This window comes from Arvicola amphibius, chromosome 1 (assembly GCF_903992535.2).
Source record: "Arvicola amphibius chromosome 1, mArvAmp1.2, whole genome shotgun sequence".
NCBI lineage: Eukaryota > Metazoa > Chordata > Mammalia > Rodentia > Cricetidae > Arvicola > Arvicola amphibius.
In genome coordinates this window covers 96,223,357-96,246,546 of record NC_052047.1, presented here as the reverse complement: position 1 = coordinate 96,246,546, position 23,190 = coordinate 96,223,357, and the positions used below count along the sequence as shown (strand labels likewise).

At 36.9% G+C, this 23,190-nt stretch overlaps 1 non-coding gene across 1 annotated transcript; it reads right to left on the bottom strand.

Annotated features, from left to right (window-relative positions):
- Positions 1–874: 874 nt before the first annotated feature.
- Positions 875–981, bottom strand: LOC119806011. Its single transcript, XR_005284067.1, has one exon. It is a non-coding gene; the product is annotated as a U6 spliceosomal RNA (small nuclear RNA).
- Positions 982–23,190: the final 22,209 nt, after the last annotated feature.

The following is a 23,190-nucleotide window of genomic DNA, read 5'->3' as shown; positions in this document are numbered from 1 at the left end:
TCTTCAGTGGCATCCTCTGACAGACCTTTGACAAACAGAGGTTTTGGATGGCTGACTTCTTAAAATAGGCAATACCCTGGTTCCTTGTAATTCCAATCTGATTCTTCTGCCCTTGATTTCCAATTTATTCCAGAAGTTTATAGATTCTTTAGCATCTTCAAGTGAAGCAGATTCAATAAATGCATGCCCTTTAAATTTGTGCTTTGGATTATGGGCACTTTGATAAATGTTGCTTACTCAGATACTTCATTCGTTTCTTCTGTTGCACCCTCGAAAAGAATATATCAAACAAAGTTTCTGATTCACCACTCCAAGTGCCACTCTTTCCAGCTCTCTCTTGCTTTTTTTCCTTTTCCCCATCCAAGTACTAACCAGACCTGACCCTGCTGAGCTTCCAAGATCAGACAATATCCGGCATGTTCAGAGTGGTATGACAGTAGAAGGCTTCATCCTTTCTCTACAGTGTTGTAAAGTAAAACATATTACCCATCAATTTATGCCCCTACTTTTCTTCATAATTTTCCTTTACATCAGCTTCTATCTTAAATTCAACATGAGCAATCCCTCACTCTTCCCATCCTTGAGGACAAATCTGATCTCCATGGTATCTTCAAACACTTTTCATAATTCATTCCCAATGATGCTGAAAGAGAGGTTTTTTTTTTTTTTTTTTTTTTTTTTTTTTTTTTTTTTTTTTTTTTTTTTTTTGGTTTTTCGAGACAGGGTTTCTCTGCAGCTTTTTTAGAGCCTGTCCTGGACCTAGCTCTTGTAGACCAGGCTGGCCTCGAACTCACAGAGATCCGCCTGCCTCTGCCTCCCGAGTGCTGGGATTAAAGGCGTGTGCCACCACCGCCCGGCAAGAGAGATGTTTTTAATAAATATGAAATGCTTCATTAATTTGTGTGTCGTCCTTATGGAGGGGCCATGCTAATCTCCTCGGTATTACTCCAATTTGAGTATGTGTGCTGCTGAGATGAGCACTTAGGTGTCACTGATAGCTTTTATCTTTTCTGTTCCTGAGAAAGTGCAAAACAGGTGTAGATTTATGTCTTATAAACAAGGTTAGGGAAGAAGAAAAATACAACTCTCAATTCCTCCTAGGCTTCAATGAAGTTAGGCTTAGGTATCAAGGGAAATTACTTAATTTCTGTTTCCAGCCAAAGCTCAACACCTTGTTAAATTAATATTGGAACTGATAAATGAACTAGTGCTTTATTTTCTATGAGTTTGCTAATATTACATAAACCTTGCAAGTCTCACATGCGATAAACATTCTACCATGTTTATTAAGAATTTTTTGATAATTTTTAGCACACTGTTTTTGTGAGAATGCTTTCTTATGAAGGAGTGCAGTTAGTTGTGGGCATCTATGGAAGTACCACAGAGAATAACTGAGGATTCTGGCTGGGTTTTCTGTACTCTTCCCAGATTCTGTTCTACTCTTGGGCTCCCTAGAGGACAACCATGAACCTTCCCATAGTGAGTTACACATTGGTCATACTTTTCTTTCAGCCAGGGTATTTTTTCTCTCTTAGTGTTCCTAATGATATAAATTTTATAAAGATATTTCAGTAAACAGTTTGATCTTTGAAGGAACAGAATCCATGTAACCGTCTAGGTATCTTCTATAATGTTGCAACATATTTTCTGTCTAGTTGAGAAAATGTAGCAGTGTGCATTTATTATATCTCAGACAAGCTGGGGATTAATATAAAGAAGAAGGGCAAGATTCCTGTCTATTGAGAAATGAATATCAATAAGTAAAAGCTTAGTACTTGAGAAATGTGCATAATCAATGGGAAAAATCCATTAAGCCTCACTAATGCAAAAATTTAACAAATTATTGTTCTTAATTTCAAAGAAAAGAATTGTAATACACCGGTTAAAGATTTATTGTATAATAATGTCCATATTCTTTTTTAGGGTGTAAAGATAACATTCTATTTTATGTCACATAACCACATAAATTTATGTTTGTGTGAAAACCTATTTCTCTTATTGTTAATGATACATATGTTTTTCTTGTATCTCCCTCCCTTCACAGAAAATTTCTCCAGGAAACCATGACAGCTCCCAAATTCAGTCAACAAAGGAAGAGACGAGGAGAACCTCTGGAAGATTTATATCCACAAAATTGGGAGAAAAAACATAATCACATAATAACTTCAAAAAATAAACAGTTCTCACTTAAAACAAAAGAACAGTGTGCCCTCAACTTCAATGTTAAAGACCAAAATAACAAGGACCTGTTGAGACCACAACAATAATCAAGGGGAGGATTTAGAGAGTCCAGAAAGACCCAGGGATACTGTATGTTGCTATATGTAGGTAGAATCTCCATGTTCTATTGGGAGAAGAGAGTAAGGGAGCTCAGACAAGTTTATTCCTTGCCCAATAATCATATATAAATGCCTGGATGGCTATAGTTTTGTTTTTCTGTTAAAACTGTCCACAAAAGTAAATGGAAAATAGCTGTGTCTTTCTTCATGGTCAAGAATTCTAGAGTTCTTCATATATGCACTGGAAACTCCACTGTTCACTTTGATAAGTAGATTTTTAAGTAAACTTAAACTTAAACAGAAAGAACCCCTATCTTCTCCCAGAGAATGAACATTAAATTGAATTCAAACCCTTCAAGGAGGATAAGAATAGTGCTGAGTATATAAATTTTAAAAATCTCTTTCAGGAAAACATTTTAACAAGAAAGTGAAGTTCCTTTAGTCGAGTTTAAATCAATTGGATCAATGCTGCAAAACATACTACCCCTTAACTGGCTACCATAGAAAGCCCACTCCTTTTGCTAATTCTAGCCACAAGTGCTTCTCATAACATCAGTCAATAGAACATTGTTGGGTTTACAGATAGTACAAAAATATTTTTCCTGAAAAAAAAATTCTTCTGGTGAAGACATACCACCCCAATGATCAGAAACCACACACACACACACACACACACACACACACACACACATTCGTATATAAATTCAAATATATGTATATATGTATGTGTATGTACATGTATATAGTAAAATTTATAAAGAAGTACATTAATAGGTGGCCTATTGTATGAAGCAGTGCTGAAGGCCTCTCAGTATTCAACATATTTAGAGAGTAGTGCAGGGTGTCAGCTTTTAAAAATAGTTTCTGACATATAATGTATATACTAACTTAATCTTCAGCTTTCTTAAAGTGGGACATTTACAACAAAAAAATCTGAATGAAGAAAAAAATGGATAAATAAATAAAAAGAAAGAGACAAAGAAACAAATAATGAAAGATAGAAGAATGCATTTAAAAAAAAAACAAAGAAAGAAAAGCAGAGAGAAAGCCCCATTATGTAAAGTATGGTCATTCTTGTACCAGAACGGCATGGACTAGTAGAACATGATGAGAAGATCAGGGAGGTGGTAGGAATAAAGAATAAAGAATGCCAAAATTAGGAGGGACAGATAAACAGGAGAGTAATATATATTTGGCTAAGAATGCATATTAATATGCACATAAAAATATATACAGATTTAAAATTGCTACATAAAATATTGTATATATACAAATATATTTTCTTTTATGTATAATATATATTAGTTTATTTAACAAAAATTAGTGAGAAAAGAGAACATGAATGTTCTATGAAAGGAATTTTTTATTTTATTTTATTTTTAAATTGTTTTTACTGAGCTATAGCAACAAGTGTTCTTAACCACTGAGTCATCTCTCCAGCTGTCCCTCACCCCAAATTTAAAAAAAAAATAAATGAAGTAAATGTAAATGATGTGATTATGTGCACATGCATACAAAGGCCACAAGAGAGTGTTTGGGTTCTCTGGAGCTTGAGTTGCAGGTGTATGTGAGCCACTCAATGTGGGTGTTGGGATCTAAACTCAGGTCCATTTTGCTATCTCTCCTGCCCAAGTGACAATCTTTTAAATGTGTATTCTAATGTATAAAAGAGCCTGCCTGATGTCTGAAACTCCACAACCCATAAAACAAGGTACACTTGTTGGAAATAAGCTTTTATTAATAATTTAAAGACAGAAAGATACCAACCTGTTTTTTGTTCTTTCAATTTGAGTACCATTCAAATATAGCCAAAATGTGTTCCCCTGATTACTTTGAGTTTTAACTAAAATAATACAGTTTCTGTGTGGTTATTTTGGGTGTAAGCTAGCCAGGCGGCCGTGATGAACAAGCAGGTCCTCCTCCCCCTACACATCAGTAAAAACAATTCTGCTATACAGTATATTTTACTTAGAGAATTCAAGCTGCTCTTACCTAGTTTCACTCATTTTGTTCATAGATAAAAAACACCATCTCTCTTACTTCCTTACCAAGGAAACCCTACTATCTTAAGTTATTCTAACCAAATGTGATTTTCACAGTTTGCGTCAATAGAATACAGAGGGGTTAAAAGATTATACAGAATTATCATTTCTATTTAGTTCAAACATTCCTCTAGTGAAACTGGCACCTCCCCAATGCTCAGAGACCATATGTAAAAAATATAAAGGTGCATAAATCCTCAGGTGGTGAATAGTATAGTAGCTCATATAGAAATTCATTGACAGTGGGATGAGAGGCAGTGTCTAAGACCTCTCAGTATGCAACAGAGACACCCTGTCATGGTGAAGAGTAGAAGAGCTGGGCTATTTTCAGGACCCCAGGCTCAACATAACATATACTGGATTCAATTTTCCCAGGTGGTAGTGACACGCTGGTTCAAAGAACTTAAATACCTTCAGATAGACTATCCTAGGCAGCAACCAAATTCAAAAAAATCACATCCTTCATCAACCTCAGTCCCATCTATGAAATGGTGTAAGACGTTGCTGAATACAGGTAAGAATGAAAAACTTACCCTTTTGTGAGTAACATTGAGTTCTTAAGTGTCACAATCAAAAGAGATTTGCTTGTTTTGGATGAGGACATCAAATGAAAATAGTCTTTGACCAGCTATTTCACAGACTTCATTCAGAGAAATTAGGAAACCTTGCATTAGGTAATAGTTCCCATTGCTTGGCACTTTCCAGGGATTTATCCAAGGTCTGATTTGGAAACTCATCTTCAATGTGGGTAGATATTAAAAGGTGTACAATGGCACATACTTTCGAACCTTAAAATACTCCAGTATACCACTGCTTCTCAGTTGTTCTTTGCTTTTTGATCCCATGATACAAGCAGAGAGTATTCTGCCATGACTAATAGGTAACCATTATGACCTAATTGTCTGTCACTATGTACTAAACTTCCACATACTAAGCCAACCACACCCACTTGTGTCCTCAAACTATATCTTCTTTTAGTTTATCAGAGCCTCTTTCTGACTTGTAACTATTTTATTCCCCTTACTGCACAGTTAAATACTATGACTACAATCTAGCACCCATGTAAGCAAAGGCATCACTATGCCATTCTGGTATACTGATGAGCACATAGAGGAATTCTCATATTTCCAGAATAAAGACACTACCTTTGTGCCCCTGACTCAATCAGCCCCTCGTAACTCAAAGGAAGAAAAGTGATCATCTTCGTCTCCTCATTATGTGAACTTGACCCCAAAGGCAGGGTGAAAATAAGAGGACAAAATTGGTGAGTGAATAAATGTTCCCATATGAAAAAAAAATACCACTACACACTGAAGGACAGAATAACACACACCTTCACTGAAGAGACACATGTACACAAGCACATGTACAGAAGACAACAAAATGATACCTATGCTCACAAACACATATACTCACATATATTTTATGCCATTGGTAACTAAAGGCGAATGTTTTCTCGAGATTCTTAGTAAATTAACTTTTTTTCCCCTTGGGAAAAGGTTTTCATAAACCAGCATGAAGTCTATTCTTCTCTAAGTCATTAATCTACAGGGACAACATGATTATGGTTGAGATCTATGGAAAAATGTAATTTTCTCCTTGAAGAAGAGAAAATATTTACCAACATATTTCAAGGAAGGCCCTTTTTGCTAACAACTTCTCTTTATTCATGAGGCCAAACTGTTAGGTCTCAATAGAGAATACTTATTTTATTTAATTGCCTAAAATGCTGATCTTTATGTTTTGAGAATGCAGTCTTTTGTATCCTTGCAAAGGTGATGATAACTGATTGACCTTTGGCCTCCACATGTGGGTTACATAGTGTTTTCCTGTGGTTCCGCTTGAAGTGTAATCAGAACCTCTCCATGGTGCCTGTGCTGACATTTTGGATCCTTTTTCCCATTCTAGGATGATTTGTAAGTTCTTGATGCAGGGAAAGGGGCTTTGTTATAAACTCATCTTGATATACATTAATTTATTAATTGACAAGGTAGTCCTGGTTCTCTCAGAAAGGAGGAAGGTGAATAGTGGGATGTAGAGAAGAGAAGGATTGAATATTATGAAAAGAAAAGAGGACAAAGAAACTGTGACTGGTATGTATAGTAAATGAATGAAATTAATAAAGAAAAAAGAATAGGTATCCATTTTGAGAAGGGTATATGTGTCTCTTATTTGATAACTGGACTATAATTGATGCTTCATTATGCCACCTTTTTTCTTTTTTAGGGGGAAGGTTTGAGACAGGGTTTCTCTGTAGCTTTGGAGCCTGTCCGGGGACTAGCTCTTGTAGACCAGGTTGGCCTCAAACTCACAAAGATCTGCCTGCCTCTGCTTCCTGAGTGCTGGAATTAAAGGCATGCACCACTACCGCATGGCTCATTATGCCACGTTTAAGACTTGTGTCTGTATGGGGCTTCTACCATAAACACATTTTGGTTCCTTGATTTCATCTTAAAACTTGGAGAGAGCTAATATTATTTCTTTCTATAATCACTATATACAAGAATCACATTGTGATATCTTCTGAATATTTGAGGCTTAGCTTTTTTTTCCAGAGGACATACATAAAATAATTTCCCCCTTGTGATTTTATGGATTTCATATATATATATATATATATATATATATATATATATATATATATATATATATATATATTAACAATCTTATTTTATATACCAATAAAAAGTTTCCTCTCCCTTACCTCCTCCCACTCCTCCTAGCTCCCAACCACCCTAACCCCCATCCACCCCTTAGATAGGTTGAGGTCTCCCAAGGAGTGTCAAAAATTCTGCAGAATCACTTAAGGCTGAACCAAGTTCCTTCTTCTGTATCTAGGCTGAACAAGGGATCCCTTCATAAGGAATGGGCTCAAGTACTAGGGGTAAGTACTGGTTCTACTGCTGGTGGCCCTACAAACCATCCATGCCTCAGAACTGTCATTAGCCACAAGGCCTAGTTTTGTTTTATTCAGGTTCCCCAGCTGTCAATTTAGAGTCAGTGAACTCCTACAAGCTCAAGTCAGCTGTTTCTGTGGGAAACCCCATCATGGCCCTGGCTTCGTTTCTCATAACATCACTCCTCCCTCTCTGTGACTACTCCAGGCGTTTATCCCAGTGCTAAGCTATGGATCTCTACACCTGCTTCCATCAGTTACTGAATGAAGGATCTATGATGAAAAGGTAGCCATCAATTTGACTATGGGGAAGGGAAGTTTAAGTACCTTCTCCATTACTGCTGAAATTCTTATCAGGGGTTTTCCTTGTGGTTTTCTTTGAGTTTCCCTAGTACCTGTTTTCTGGCAACTCTACAATGGCTACCTCTTTCAAGGTTTCTCCTTCCTTGCTCACGCATGGTGTTGCATACCCAACTCTACCTTCCTGATCCCAAAAGTTCTTCCCACTCCTTTTTCTTCTTCCCACTACCCTGCTACCTTTGCCCCTCTCATACACTGACACTTCACAACAAAGATAATTTCAACTTCCTGTTCCTGAGGGGGGAAATCCATGTATGTCTCTCTTAGGGTTCTCTTTGTTTCCTGGGATTGTGGAATACAGGATGATTATGTAATATCCACTTAAGAATGCAAACATACTGAGTCTAATCTATTGAGTTCTTCTTTTAGTGTTTTCTTTTTTATTTATTTTTATTGCTTTATAAATAATATCATTCAAAATTTCCACTTTCTCCCCTCCTCCCATTTTGCTCCCACTCCCCCAATCACCCTCCTCCTACCCCCTCCAGTCCTAAGGGAGGTTAGGGTACCCTGCCCTGTGGGAAGTCCAAGGCCCTCCCCCCTCCATCCAGGTTTAGGAGGGTATGCATCCAAATAGACTAGGATCCCAAAAAGCCAGTACATGCATTAGAGACAAATCCCAGCACCATTATCATTGGCCCCCCACTGTGCCCCAATTGTCAGCCACATTCAGAAGGTTCAGTTTGATCCCATGCTCATTCAGTCCCAGTCCATCTGGCTTTGGTGAGCTCCCATTAGATCAGGCACACTGTCTCAGTTGGTAGACCAACCCCTTGCAGTCCTGACTTCCTTGGTCGCATTCTTCCTCCCTTCTTCTGCTCTTCATCTGTACAGTGCTCCAAGGTGGGTCTCTGTCTCTATCTCCATCTGACATCTGACAAAGGTTCTATGGTGATATTCAAGATAGTCATCAGTCTGACTATGGGATAAAGCCAGTTCAGGAACCCTCTCCTCCACTGCCCAGGGTCCTAGCTGGGGTCATCCCGTGGACTTCTGGGAACCCCTCCACAGCCAAGCCTCTTGTCAACCTCAAAATGGCTCCCTTAATTAAGATATCTTCTTCTCTGCTCCCATATTCATCCTTCCTCCATATCAACCATTCCACTCCCCCAAGTTCTCCCCTAACCTCCCCTTCTCCCTTTTCTCTCCCCTTCTGAAGTTACCTACACACCACCCCCACACCAATGTTCCCAACTTTTGCCTGGTGATCTTATCTGCTTCCAGTTTCCAGGAGGATCTATATATATATTTTTCCTTTCGGTTCGCCTTATTACTTAGCTTCTCTAGGATCACAAACTATTGGCTCAATGTCCTTTGTTTATGGCTAGAATCCACTAATGACTGAGTACATACCATATTTGTATTTTTGGGTCTGGGTTATCTCACTCAGGATAGTGTTTTCTATTTCCATCCATTTGCATGCAAATTTCAAGATGTCATTGTTTTTTAACGCTGAGGAGAACTCTAAAATGTATATGTGCCACATCTTCTTTATCCATTCTTCTATTGAGGAGCACCTAGGTTGTTTCCAGGTTCTGGCTATTACAAATAATGATGCTATGAACAAAGTTGAACAAATGCTTTTGTAGTATGGACATCTCTTGGGTATATTCCCAAGAGTGGTATTGCTGGATCCTGAGGTAGGTTGACTCCCAATTTCCTGAGAAACCACCACACTAATTTCCAAAGTGGTTGCACAAGTTTGCATTCCCACCAACAATGGATGAGTGTTCCCCTTACTGCACATCCTCTCCAGCATAGGTTATCATTGGTGTTTTTGATTTTAGCCATTCTGACAGGTGCAAGATGGTATCTCAAAGTTGTTTTATTTGCATTTCCCTGATAGCTAAGGAAATTAAAAATGTCCTTAAGTATCATTTGGCCATTTGAAATTCTGATGAGAATTCTCTGTGCAGTTCAGTATCCCTTTTTTTAAATTGGGTTATTTAGAATTTCAATGTCTAGTTTCTTGAGTTCTTTATATATTTTGGAGATCAGACCTTTGTCTGATGTGGGGTTGGTGAAGATCTTCTCCCATTTGGTAGGTTGCCTTTTTGTCTAATGACTGTGTCCTTTGCTTTACAGAGCTTCTCAGTTTCAGGAGATCCCATTAATTCATTGTTGCTCTTATTGTCTGTGCTACTGGGTTTATATGTAGAAAGTAGTCTCCTGTGCCCATGTATTGCAGGCTATTTCCCACTTTCAATTCTATCAGGTTCAGTGTAGTTGGATTTTCATTGAGGTCTTTAATCCATTTGGACTTGAGTTTTGTACATGGTGTTAGATATGGATCAATTTTCATTCTTCTTCAAAACCAGTTATGCCAGCACCATTTGTTAAAGATGCTTTCTTTCTTCCATTGTATACTTTTAGCTTCTTTGTCAAAAATCAGGTGTTCATATATTTGTGGATTAATATCCATGTCTTCAGTTTTATTTCATTGGTTAATGTCTCTGTTTTTATGCCAGTACCAAGCTGTTTTCATTACTGTAGCTCTGTAATAGAGTTTGAAGTCAGGGATGGTAATGCCTCCAGAAGTACCTTTATTGTATAGGATTGTTTTGGCTATCCTGGGTTTTTTTCCATATAAAGTTGATTATTGTTCTCACAGTCTTTGAAGAATTGTGTTGTGATTTTGATGGGGATTGCTTTGAGTCTATAGATTGCCTTTGGCCACACCTGCTTGTTGTTTAGGTCTCCTTGATTGGAAAACCTTTTCCCAAACCTTTACTCTGAGGTAGTATCTGTCTTTGAGGTTGAGGTGTGTTTCCTGTAAACAGCAGAATGCTGGATCCTATTTACATATCCATTCTCTTAGCCTGTGTCTTTTTATAGGTAAATTGAGACCATTGATATTAAGTGATATTAATGACCAGTGGTTGTTAGCTCCAGTTATCTTTCGGTAGTATTGCTTGTGTGTTTCCCTTCTTTGGGTTATGCAGGTTGGGGTTTATCAGATGACTGTGTTATTGTGGGTGTAGTTATCTTCCTTAGGTTGAGGTTTTCCTTCTAGTACTTTCTGTAAGGCTGGGTTTGTGGATACGTATTGTTTAAATCTGTTTTTGTCATAAAATATCTTGTTTTTTCTATTGATGGTGAAAGAAAGCTTTGCTAGGTATAGTAGTCTGGGCTTGCATCCATGGTCTCTTAGTGTCTGCAGCACATTTATTCAAGACCTTCTGGATTTCATGGTTTCCAATGAGAAGTCAGGTTTTCCTTTATATGTTACTTGACCTTTTTCTTTTGCAGCTCTTAATATTCTCTTTATTCTGTATGTTTTGTGTTTTGACTATTATATGGTGAGGGGATTTTTTTTTGATCCAGTCTATTTGATGTTCTGTATGCTTCTTGTACCTTCATAGGAATATCCTTCTTTAGGTTTGGAAAGTTTTTTTTCTATAATTTTTTTGAATATATTTTCTGGGCCTTTGAGCTGAAATTCCTCTCCATCTTCTACCCTTATTATTATTAGTTTGGACTTTTCATGGTGTCCCAGATTTCCTGGATGTTTTTTGTTTAGAATTTGTTGGATTTGCTGTTTTGTTCGATCAGTGAGTCTATTTCCTCTATAGAATATGTAGTACTTGAGATTCTTTTTTCTCTCTTGTATTTTGTTGGTTATACTTGTTTCTGTAGTTCCTGTTCCTTTACCGAGATTTTCCATTTCCAGAGTTCCCTCAGTTTGTGTTTTCTCTATTACCTCTATTTCAACCTTCAAATATTGAACTGTTTTCTTTATGTTTGATTGCTTTTTTGTTTTCTTGGGTTTCTTTGATGGATTTGTTAATCTCTTCCAGCTTTTTGTTTGTCTTCTCCATTTATTTAAGAAAGTTTTTTACTTCCTCTTTAAAGGTCTCCATCATTTTCATTAAGTAATATTTAAAATCTTTTCTTCTATATCTTATGGGTTAGGATGATCAATTCTTCCTGTTGTGTGTCCGCTGGGTTCTGGTGGTACCATGTTGTATTTTAGGTGGTTGGAAGAGTTCTTGCATTGGCACCTTCCCATCTCTTTCTTCAACTCTTATGTGTCTTATGTCTACCAAGAATTGGTCTTCTTGGTGCTTGCAGGGAATGATGCATTGGGGGAGTGGTGGATGGCTGTCTAGCAGACAAGCTCCCTTCTGGCTGTTTTTATGTTCACCAAGTATTGGTCTCCAAAGAACTCACAGGGAAAAATGTGTTGATGGCAAGGTAGATGGCTGTATAGCAGACCAGCTCCCTGCTGGTGCTGGGAATGCCAAGGGCATCTGGGGAGGGGGTCCCTGGCCTTTCTCCCATGTGGAGATTTTAGGGAGTGGGGAGTCCAGGGTCCCAAGGCCACTGTTGTCTCACCTATTATGTCCAACAAGTCTTACTATTTTTCTAAACATGTGTTTATCAAGTGAGTGATAGAGGTTGAAGCCAAAGCCTGGATCTTTAAAAAAACAAAGGAGGAATTAATGCTTTTTACCTCACACCTTTGATGGACCTGTTCATAATATGTTCTTTTCCCACCATTTTTATGGTATCCCATCCCTGCCCATTCTCTTTTACTATTAATTTTAATGACCTTGTGCTATACCCAGTGTGGCAGTGCCCAGGTCACAACTCCTTCCTGATGGTCAGGATGAGTCTGACAGAAGATCTAGATTATGAGGTCACAATGAGTAGTGATGATGTCTTGCACAATATATAAGGTGGGGCAGCAGGCAGCTCCTGCCAGCTATCACAGGCAGTGAAGACAAAGCAGGTCCCTAATCCAGGATTTCTCTAGCTTGCCTCCTGGATCTAGAAGTTGGTGTTCCCCCCTCATGATGTCAAAAAAAGTACAAGAGAACTATGATAAAAATCATATTCATCTACTTGATGACATTGAGTTTGCCTTCATCTTTTTCATCCTGAAGATATACTACTTCATGTAGGCTATGTGTGGGAGAAGTCTGTCCTAACATCAAAGTAACTCAATACATGAACATGAGTGTACTTTGTAAGACCACAGCAAAAAGAAAGGAACTTGGTAAAGAACATTGAATGCTGCCTGCCCTCTCAATAAAGGACCAATATTTGATTTCTCTCTCATGAACTTTCAAAGATTTCATCACTGTATTCAATAGTTTTGATCAGTTAGAAGATAAACATAGGTCACTAATGATCCAACCAATGTTCCATCGAATCTCTCACTCACCATGAGAGAATAGGAGAACTGAAAGTGCAAATTCCTCATCACCAAAGTCTCATCTTAAATTTGTTTTTTTTCCTCTTGTCTTCTCCTACTTCTCTGATGATATCCTGTCTGCATGTGAGTTCACTGGTGTTGGTTTAAAGTTATAAGTAAAATGATTTTTTTAGTAGAATTCATGACACATGTCAAGGCTAATATTGAACTTCCTATGTCAAGAAGGCTTTACAAGTTAACCTCCAAGATTTTTTTGAATCATTGGCTGAATAAAACATCTTTAATGTTTACTCATATTTTTACAGTGTTTCTGTTTACTGATAGTTACCTTTTTGTCTTGAAATACTTTAATTTTATGTAGTTTCATTTATTGGTTTTTGAGAGTATTTCTTGTGATATCAGAGTCCTGTTCTAAAATTCCCTCCCTATACTTTTAATATTGGAGTGTTTTCCCTATTTTTGACCATGTGTAAAAATCAGTTCAATTTTTAGCAATATCTAGACTTAAAATAATATTTTCTTTTTAAGAATAAGTCTGTTTTCTTCCTTCATTTGTTTCATAGTGGTCTACTCTACTTCTCCCTGGAATGATGTTCCTTTTTCATTCTCCCACCATGGCTTAGGGAACTTATGGGCATTCCAACCAAGGTCAGCTCTAAATATGTGGGTTGATTGTATGATTTGTTTTTGTACTTAAATTTGCAAGTGAAATGCTTTTAAATAACAATCAAAGACAGGGTTGGAGGCTACTACTGAAGTTCCCAAGCCAAGATGTTACAAGGTGACATCCATTTATTTCCTCAGTTTGTGCTTACACCAAACATTAATATCAGTCAGTGTTACATTTCAATACATTCCAATTTTGACCTGATTTTTGACAAAGAAGCTAAAAGTATACAATGGAAGAAAGAAAGCATCTTTAACAAATGGTGCTGGCATAACTGGTTTTGAAGAAGAATGAAAACAGACCCAAGAAACCAGCAGGTGTGACTATCCTAATATCTACCAAAATTGGTTTCAAACTAAAATCAATTAGAAGAGATGGTGAATGACACTTTATACTCATAACAGGAACAATTCATCAAGATGAAGTCTCAATCCTGACTATCTATGCTCCTAATATAAAAGCACCCACATATGAAAAAAAACATTACTAGCACTCAAATCACACATTAAACCCCAGATACTCATAGTAGGAGATTTCAACACTTCTTTTGCACCAAGGGACAGGCTAACAAGACAGAAACTTAACAGAGAAATAAGAGAACTTACAGATGTAATGAATCAAACAGACTTAACAGATATCTATAGAACATTCCACCCAAACAGGAAAGAAGATACCTTCTTCTCACCACCTCATGAAACCTTCCTGAAAATTGATCTCATAGTCGGTAACAAAGCAAACATCCACAGATACAAAAAAAAAAATTGGAGTGGTTACCTGCATCTTATTGAAACACCATGGGGTAAAGTTAGAATTTAACAACAATTCCCATGCTCAGAAAGCCTACAAGCTCATGGAAACTGAACAGTCAACTACTGAACCATCCCTGGGTCAAGGATGAAATAAAGAAATTAAAGTCTTCCTTGAATTCAACAAAAATGAAGACACAACATACCCAACATATGGGACACTACGAAAGCAGTGCTAAAAGGAAAGTTAATAGCACTAAGTGCCCACATAACAAAAACAGAGAAAGTTCACATTAGAAACTTAACAGCACACCTGAAAGCTTTAGAAAAAAAGAAGCAGACTCACACAAAAGGAGAAGAAGACAGGAAATAATCAAATTGAGGGCTGAAATCAACAAAATAGAAACACAGAAAACAATCCAAAGAATCAATGAAACAAAGAGCTGGTTCTTTCAGAAAATCAACAAGATTGACAAACCTTTATCCAAAGTAATCAAAAGGCAGAAAGAGAACATCCAAATTAACAAAATCAGAAATGAAAAGGGGAATGTAACAACAGACACTGAGGAAATTCAGAGAATCATTAGGTCCTACTACAAAAATCTGTACTCAGAAAAACTGGAAAATGTAAAAGAAATGGACAATTTTTTAGATACCACTTACCAAAATTAAATCAAGACCAGGTGAGCAATTTAAATAGACCTATAAACCACAAGGAGATAGAAGCTGCCATCAAAAGCTCCCAACCAAAAAAAGCCCAGGGCTGGATGGTTTTAGTGCTGAATTCTACAAGAACTTTCAAGAAGAGCTAATACCTACACTCCTCTAAATGTTTCACATAATAGAAACAGAAGGCTCACTGCCAAACTCTTTTTATGAAGCTACAGTTACCCTGATAACAAAACCGCACAAAGACTGAACCAAGAAACAGAATTACAAAACAATCTCACTCATGAACCTGAATGCAAAAATTCTCAATAAAATTCTGGCAAACTGAATCCAAGAACTCATCAAAAAAAATAATCCATTATGATGAAGTAGGCTTCATCCCAGAGATGCAGGGCTGGTTCAACATACGAAAATCAATCAATGTAATCCACCATATAAATAAACTGAAAGAAAAAAACATATAGTTATTTCATTAGATGCTGAAATAGCATTTATCAAAATTCAACATCCCTTCATGATAAAGGTATTGGAGAGATTAAGGATTCAAGGATCATATCTAAATATAATAAAAGTAATATACAGCAAGCCAACACCTAACATCAAATTAAAGGGAGAGAAACTCAAAGCGATTCCACTAAAATCAGCAACAAAACAAGGCTGTCTGCTCTCTCCATATCTCTTCAACATAGTTCTTGAAGTTTTAGCAATAGCAATAAGATAACATAAGGAGATCAAGGGGATTCAAATTGGAAAGGAAGAAGTTAGACTGGCCTTGCACTGTATTCAGACTGATGATTATCTTAAATACCACCACAAAACCTACATCCAACAACAGATGGCAATAGCCCTGGACTGAGTGCCCATGATCCAGTTGAAGAGTGGAAGGAATGAGAATATGAGCAAAGAGGTCAAGATCATGAAAGGTTCATCCACTGAAACAGTTTACCTGAGCAAATGGAAGCTCACCAACTCCAGTTGGACTGGAAGAAACAAGCATAGGACCAAACTAGTCCCCCTAGAATACGGCTTACAGTTGAATGGCTGGGGCAGACTGAAGGGCCACTGGCAGAAGCACTGGGGTTTATCTCTATTTCATGTCCTGGAATTTTGGAATCCTATGCCCTTTGGATGTATACCTTGCTCTGATGTGGGAATTCCCCCTGTGTGCTGTGATTACCATTAATGAATAAAGAAACTGCTTTGGCCTGTTGGTAGGACATAACTTAGGTACATGAGGAAGACAGACCTGAATACTGGGAGAAGGAAGGCAGAGAGAGAGATGCCATGGCTGTGCCAGAGGCAGACGCTAGGAATTTTACCCGGCAAGCCATTGCCACATGACAATACACAGATTACTAGAAATGAGGTAAATTAATATGTAAGAGTTAGCCAATAGGAAGCTAGAACTAAAGGACCAAGTAGTGATTAAATTAATACAGTCTCTGTGTGATTATTTTGGTTCTGGGTAGCCAGGGATGAACAAGTGGCTTCTTGTAACATTGCTTAGCCAAGATGTAGTTAGGAGAGCCTTGGACTTTCCACAAAGCAAAGTGACTTTCCCTCTTTTAAAATTAGAGAGGGGTGGTGTGGGAGGGAGTAAGATTTGTATTGTTTTTTTTAAATATCTAAAAAAATAAAAAATAAAATTTCATACCTCAAAAAAGTCTGGAATTGGTCTCTCCTAATTTGTGCCTTTTGTATTCTAATTTTCTGTAAACATATTTTATAACCTAGGTTATTGACAGAATCTCTTCTCTTAATTATACATTATATTTTTAAATAAGCTACATAAACAAAATTCTTAATCAAAAGCAGAAATATAAACATATATAACAAAATTGACCTTAAATTTATAGCAATAACAAGATTCATATCAATGCAAATGTCTATAGCATATCCCTCTTCAAATGTAAACAAACATTTATAAACAATATTTGGGAATACAGGCATAGTTTTCTCCAAACTGCTTCTTGCTTTCTGTTGAATGAAGTATTTTTGGGGGTGTTCATGGAGACCTTTCAGGGGGTCTTGGTGAATCAAACCTCATTAGTCTAGAAGAAATCAACTGGTTCTCATCTTCTGTGGAAATGAAAGAACAACATCTTTTCCAAAGCAACATATCCTTAAGACCCATATTTTGAAATCAAGACTCCTTTAAGATATAGATATTGGTTTAGCTTAGCAGCCTGCATGATGAAATGTCTTTCTGTCCTTAGCTCATTAACAGTCAAAAAATTCAAAGAAAACACAACAATATACATAATCCAGATTTCCTGTGTATTTTCTATTTCATGTGGCTTATTTTTCTTTACTCCTTTTAATCTATGACTGTTTTTAATCACTGTAGGAATTCCTACTACAAGTTGCCTTTAAGTTACCTGCCCACTTGGCCGTGGCCTCTTATACTACATATGCCAATGTAAAGTGTGCATCTAACCTCTTTTCCAGCTGCAAGATTCAGTTGCTATTCCCCCTTACAGCAGAGGATTGTGATCTGTGAATCTATCCCTAAATAAAGACTCTGTATTATACTCAATTCTGAGCCAGTGTGAGATTTCTTTTAAGCATCCTTCTTCATATGGTGCCCCTCATGAGGTCAAACTCCACACCTACAGGGTGGATCAGCTTAAAGGCTAAAATGGTCCACAGCCTAGAAAATCTTTCACCCCCACCCACTTGACTTGTTTTTACATATTAAGTGTGTTTTGGTAAAACTCCCATCACAGCAAAGCTACCACATGCTGAAACTTGGAAATTTCCCAAGCATGCATAAGCCCCCTATCCCAACTTCTGTGTTACCTGCCATGTTCTCTGCAATGTGGTGACTTGTGCAACTTCAAGATTATACTCCCAGCTCCTGAGTTCTGGGTTTATTGCTCCTTGTACAGAATTGATTTAATTGCTTTTAATTTGTCATGCAAATCCTTTTACTCAGTATTTAACAAGCATTTAGGTTTGGAAACCTAAGGGGCTCAGGACTATTTGTGGCACCAGGTTACACTGCTAGTCATGACTTGGCATCTATAACACCTGCTGGACAATGATTATTATACCTAAAACAATTTACCAGATTTCATATGAAGTAATTAATAAATGAATAAACTTGAAAGTTATGTAATTGCAGACAACATTACCATTGAAATTTTTAGTAACTATTTTTCTAATAATATGGATTACATTCTGCAAGGTTTATATAGTTATGGTGATACAACCATTTATTGTATATTGGGACTCAGTTTTTTTCTTCATATTATAACCTTAAAAATGGCTTGATAACAGAGCCAAAAATGAGGCAATTTAGGAAATAACACAGTATTTACAGACTAATAATGAACATATAACTGACAGGATTATTATCATTGAAAATCAAAAGGTACCTAAAAAATACTATTGAAAAGGGTAACATTAATTTGACAGACAAAATTGAATCAATATCAAAGGATACTGAGAAATTATATGAAAGAATTCATACTGTTGAATTTGACAATCAAAATTTGTTAAAATGTTATGATAAGTTAGCAGAAAGAGTATCTCTCCAGGATAGCAATCTGCACACTATCCAAATAATGTCCAAGGATGAGGATCTTTAAAGGAAATACTTCAGACCTTGGAATCACCTGTGCAGAATGAGTGCCAGAGTCTAAATGCTTCAATGAAATCACTAGAAATATACACATGTCAGGAGATTCAGGCTTTAGAAAATACAGTAGTAAAAAGATTTGAAATTATTCAGGAAATTATTGGAGCTGATAAGCAAGGAAAGAAGGTAAAAGGACAGGGTTCAACACCACCAGTACCTGTCAGAGATGACTTACCCAGGGTTGGAGATTCCTACCCTGTAATCTAATCTGACAAAGAATCAAGTTCTAAAGGCTCAAATGGATCCAAAGAAGGTAGATGGATACCTACAGAAATGAATTATCTAAAAGAAATTAAGCAAGCTGTTGTAACATATGGCTTGCATTCTGCATTTGTTAGAGAGACAATAAAGTTATGGACTTCTAGCATTAAAGTGACACCACATGACTGGCTTCAGTAGGTTTTAGTAGTCCTGGATGATGGACTTCAGCTGATATTTAAATTCTATTTTAGAGAAGATGATAAAGTTTTAGAACAACGGGGAAAAGCAAAAGAACTTGAGACTTACCACTATCAAATTCTTGGTGAGGGCACTTATATTGACCCACAGGCTCAAGCTCTTTAGGATGACCAAATTTTGTCCCTATGCCACAAAACAGCCTTAAATGCTTGCAACACGATTCAAGAACAAGGAAACCTAATTGAACCATATACCAGGGTTAACAGGGCCAGAGGAAACACTTTAGTGACTTTTTACAAAGACTAACTAAGATGCTACAAATAGGAATAACAGATTCAGATGCTAGATGAGTACTTACTGAATCTCTGTCTTTTGAAAATGCCAACTTAGATTGCCAAAGGTTACTTGGGCTTTTAAAGGTTAGATCAGCACCAATGGATAAATGGATCTGTTTTACAATAAACATTGAGACATTTGACTAATATACTGAATCTTGGGTAGGAGAAGCAATTTTCAAAGGAATGAGGAAATATCAAAATGCCAAATGTTTTAATTGTGGTAGATAAGACATCTGAGAAAGAATTGTAGACAAGGAATTCCTAGGAATAATATCTCCTCTGGAAATAACACGAATAGGAGGACTCAGGTTTCAGGTATATATAGAAGGTGTGGCAAAGGCTGACATTAAACCAATGAATGCAGATTAACAAAAGACAGACAAGGAAACCTTATATGACTGGGAAACTCTTTGGGGGACCTCTTACAGAACCCAAGACAAAATTGGTCCACCAACATGTCTCAACAGGAAGATTAAAAAGTCCAAAGCCTTGGAATAAGCATGGAGGATAAATAAAAAAATTCCAATAGGAAATAGAAAACTTACATTCTGGCCAACTTCTATAAATGATCAAAGACCAAACCTAAGAGTGCATATAATCAGCATTATAATTATTGGTTTGATAGACATGGATACAAATGTGAGAATCATTACTTCAGTGATGACATAAGTCACAAAACAAGCTCACACCCATTCAGAATTATCAGTAATAAAGGGGTTATTTATTTAAGGAGAAAACTTACAGATCACTGTCCTAGAAAACAGTCCTTTGCATGAATGGGAACAGAGTCTGGCAGCCAGAAACAGGAGCTGAAAGCAAGAAAGCAGGCATAGAGTTACCACAGATTTTACAGTGTAAGAGACCATGCCCAAGTGGGATGGTATCTTAAAGGCTATTGAATGAAGGAGCAGAATGTGCTCCCAAAGCACATCAGACTTTTGTTTAAACAAGTGAGTTCTAACCCCAATAAAAAAAATATACACCTTAAGTGTCTTTTGGCCATTTGAATTTCTTCTGTTGAGAATTCTCTGTTCAGTTCAGTGCCCATTTTTAATTGGGTTAATTAGCATTTTAAAGTCTAGTTTCTTGAGTTCTTTATATATTTTGGAAATCAGACCTTTGTCTGTTACAGGGTTGGTGAAGATCTTCTCCAAGTCAGTAGGTTGCCTTTTTGTCTTAATGACAGTGTCCTTTGCTTTACAAAAGCTTCTCAGTTTTAGGAGGTCACATTTATTCAATGTTGCCCTTATTGTCTGTACTATTGGGGTTATATGTAAAAAGTGGTCTCCTATGCCCATGTCTTGTAGAGTACTTCCCACTGTCTCTTCTATCAGGTTCAGTGTGGTTGGATTTTTATTGAGGTCTTTAATCCATTTGGACTTGAGTTTTGTGCATGGTGATAGATATGGATCTATTTTCATTCTTTTACAGGTTGACATCCAGTTATGCCAGCATCATTTGTTGAAGATGCTTTCTTTCTTCCATTGTATACTTTTAGCTCCTTTGTCAAAAATCAGGTGTTCATAGGTTTGTGGGTTAAAATCTGGATCTTCTATTCAATTCCATTGGTCAACATCTCTGTTTTTGTGCCAATACCAAGCTGTTTTCAATACTGCAGCTCTGTAATAGAGTTTGAAGTCAGGGATGGTAATGCCTCCAGAAGTACCTTTATTGTATAGGATTGTTTTGGCTATCCTGCATTTTTTGTTTTTGAATATAAAATTGATTATTTTTCTCTCAATGTCTGTGAAGAATTTTGTTGGGATTTTGATTGGGATTGCATTGAATCTATAGATTGCTTTTGGTAGAATTGACATTTTTACTATGTTGATCCTCCCAATCCAAGAGCAAGGGAGATCCTTCCATTTTCTGTATCCTCTTCAATTTCTTTCTCCATAGACTTAAAGTTCTTGTCAAATAGATCTTTCACTTCCTTGGTTAGAGTTACCCCAAGATATTTATGCTATTTGTGGCTATAGTGAAAGGTGATGCCTCTCTGACCAAATGAGGAGCAGCAGGAGGAAAAACATGAGCAAGGAAGTCAGGACTGCGAGGGTTGCACCCACCCACTGAGACAGTGGGGCTGATCTACTGGGAGCACACCAAGGCTAGCTAAATTGGGACTGATATAGCATGTGATCAAACCGGATTCTCTGTGGCTGACAAGGAGGGCTGACTGAGAAGCCAAGGACAATGGCACTGGGTTTTGATCCTACTGCATGTACTGGCTTTGTGGGAGCCTAGTCTGTTTGGATGCTCACCTTCCTAGACCTGGAAGTGGGGACTTCCCACAGGGCAGGGAAACTTGACTGCTCTTTGGACTGGAAGGGGATGGGGAGGGGGATGGAGGGAGAGGGAGAAAAATGGGAGGAGGAGAGGAGGTGGAAATTTTTAATTAAAAATAAATAAATTTTAAAAAAAACTATATACACAAGGAACAGATAACAAATATAATTAGAATTACAAACAGCATAAACAATATTAAGCAAGGAACATATGCTAAATGTTTTAATAAACATACCATCCTATGGAATCTAAGCCTTGTATAGGAAATGGCTTGGCTAGATCATAAGAGTACATTAACTATGACTATCTAATCTTCAACCCCATCAAAGGCCTGAGAATGGAGATAATATTACTTGAGCAGGCAGAAAGTACAATCAAGTACCTTCCAAAGCAAGCAATATATGATGGAGACAATTAGCTACCTGAGCAATCACCCAAAGTCTCATTTTGCAATGTTGAAGTAACAAATTTTGGCTAAGGCCTAGCATAACTGACAGACCATTTTCAGAGGCAGGAATTTTTTCAGAACCATCTTACCCTGTCTTGGCAAGATTTGACAGTCCTGCTTATCCACTTCTGGATATTTGTTACTTGTCAGTAGTCAAGGCATTGTCAGTTCCTTGTACAAAGGCCAGTTTTGCCAAGAAGAAAACAAACTCCAAGTGGAGTATCTTTGGTGTGCAATGCTCTCTCAGGAATAGATTGGTGCTGTAAAAAGCAATCATGTCTCATGTCAATAGAAACCTAAGGTATTTAAATGCCATGTTCCCACAGATCATAGTAGTGGTTGAAGATCACCTATCTAGACAGATTACAATCTCTATATATCTAAAGAACCTAATTTATCTGACTGTATATACAACCAACATGAACAATTGACCTATAATAATTAATACCTGTATAACTTAAAGACTAAAACTTCATGTCAGAATATTAAATAATTAATAATTAATTATTAATTAACAATTAATTAAATAAATAAATAATAGTAAATAAATGTGCAACAGATGAGAACAATGACCTCAAATGTAAACCAATCTCTAAGTATCTTGATCAGAGGTAAGAGTGATATATAATGCAATATGAAATTATATCCTAAAAGTTCTATCTATTTACAAAATATCATAAACCAAGGTAGAAACATGTGTATATATAATCTGACAAAATAACTTTGCATAGGTGTACAAATAATATAAACAAAAGTAACAAATATAATTTGAACTTGTATCAATATACAAAAACTATACCAATGTAAATTATCCATGAATAATAGCTCATAAGTATTCACTCTATTACCCACTATTACTATGCCTATTTTTTAACATAGTTTTCACTCCAACCCTCTATCTAGTACAAGTAATAAGCAAAAACCCTTAAACAGTGTTCCCAAACCTATGTTCAAACCTTTTGGGGATAGGGGACATTGTCTTCTAGAATTCTTCCTGCTGTCTTGTGGGCAATGTTCTCTTAATGAGATCCTGCAAAAGTAAAGTAATGGTTAGGTTTCAAAATTACTGGGTAGTATAGTTGCTAACAACTTCCAAGCAGTCAATAGGGTTTTTTTTCTTAAAAGTTCTTATTTGGAGTTCTGGCCAGAATGTCATGAGAAGGTGTACGATTTAAGCAGCTGGCATCCAAGAATCAGTCTTATAGTAGCGCTGTCTGCATCATATGTCATCTCAGCCAGGTGGAATTGTTGCTGTGGAGTGC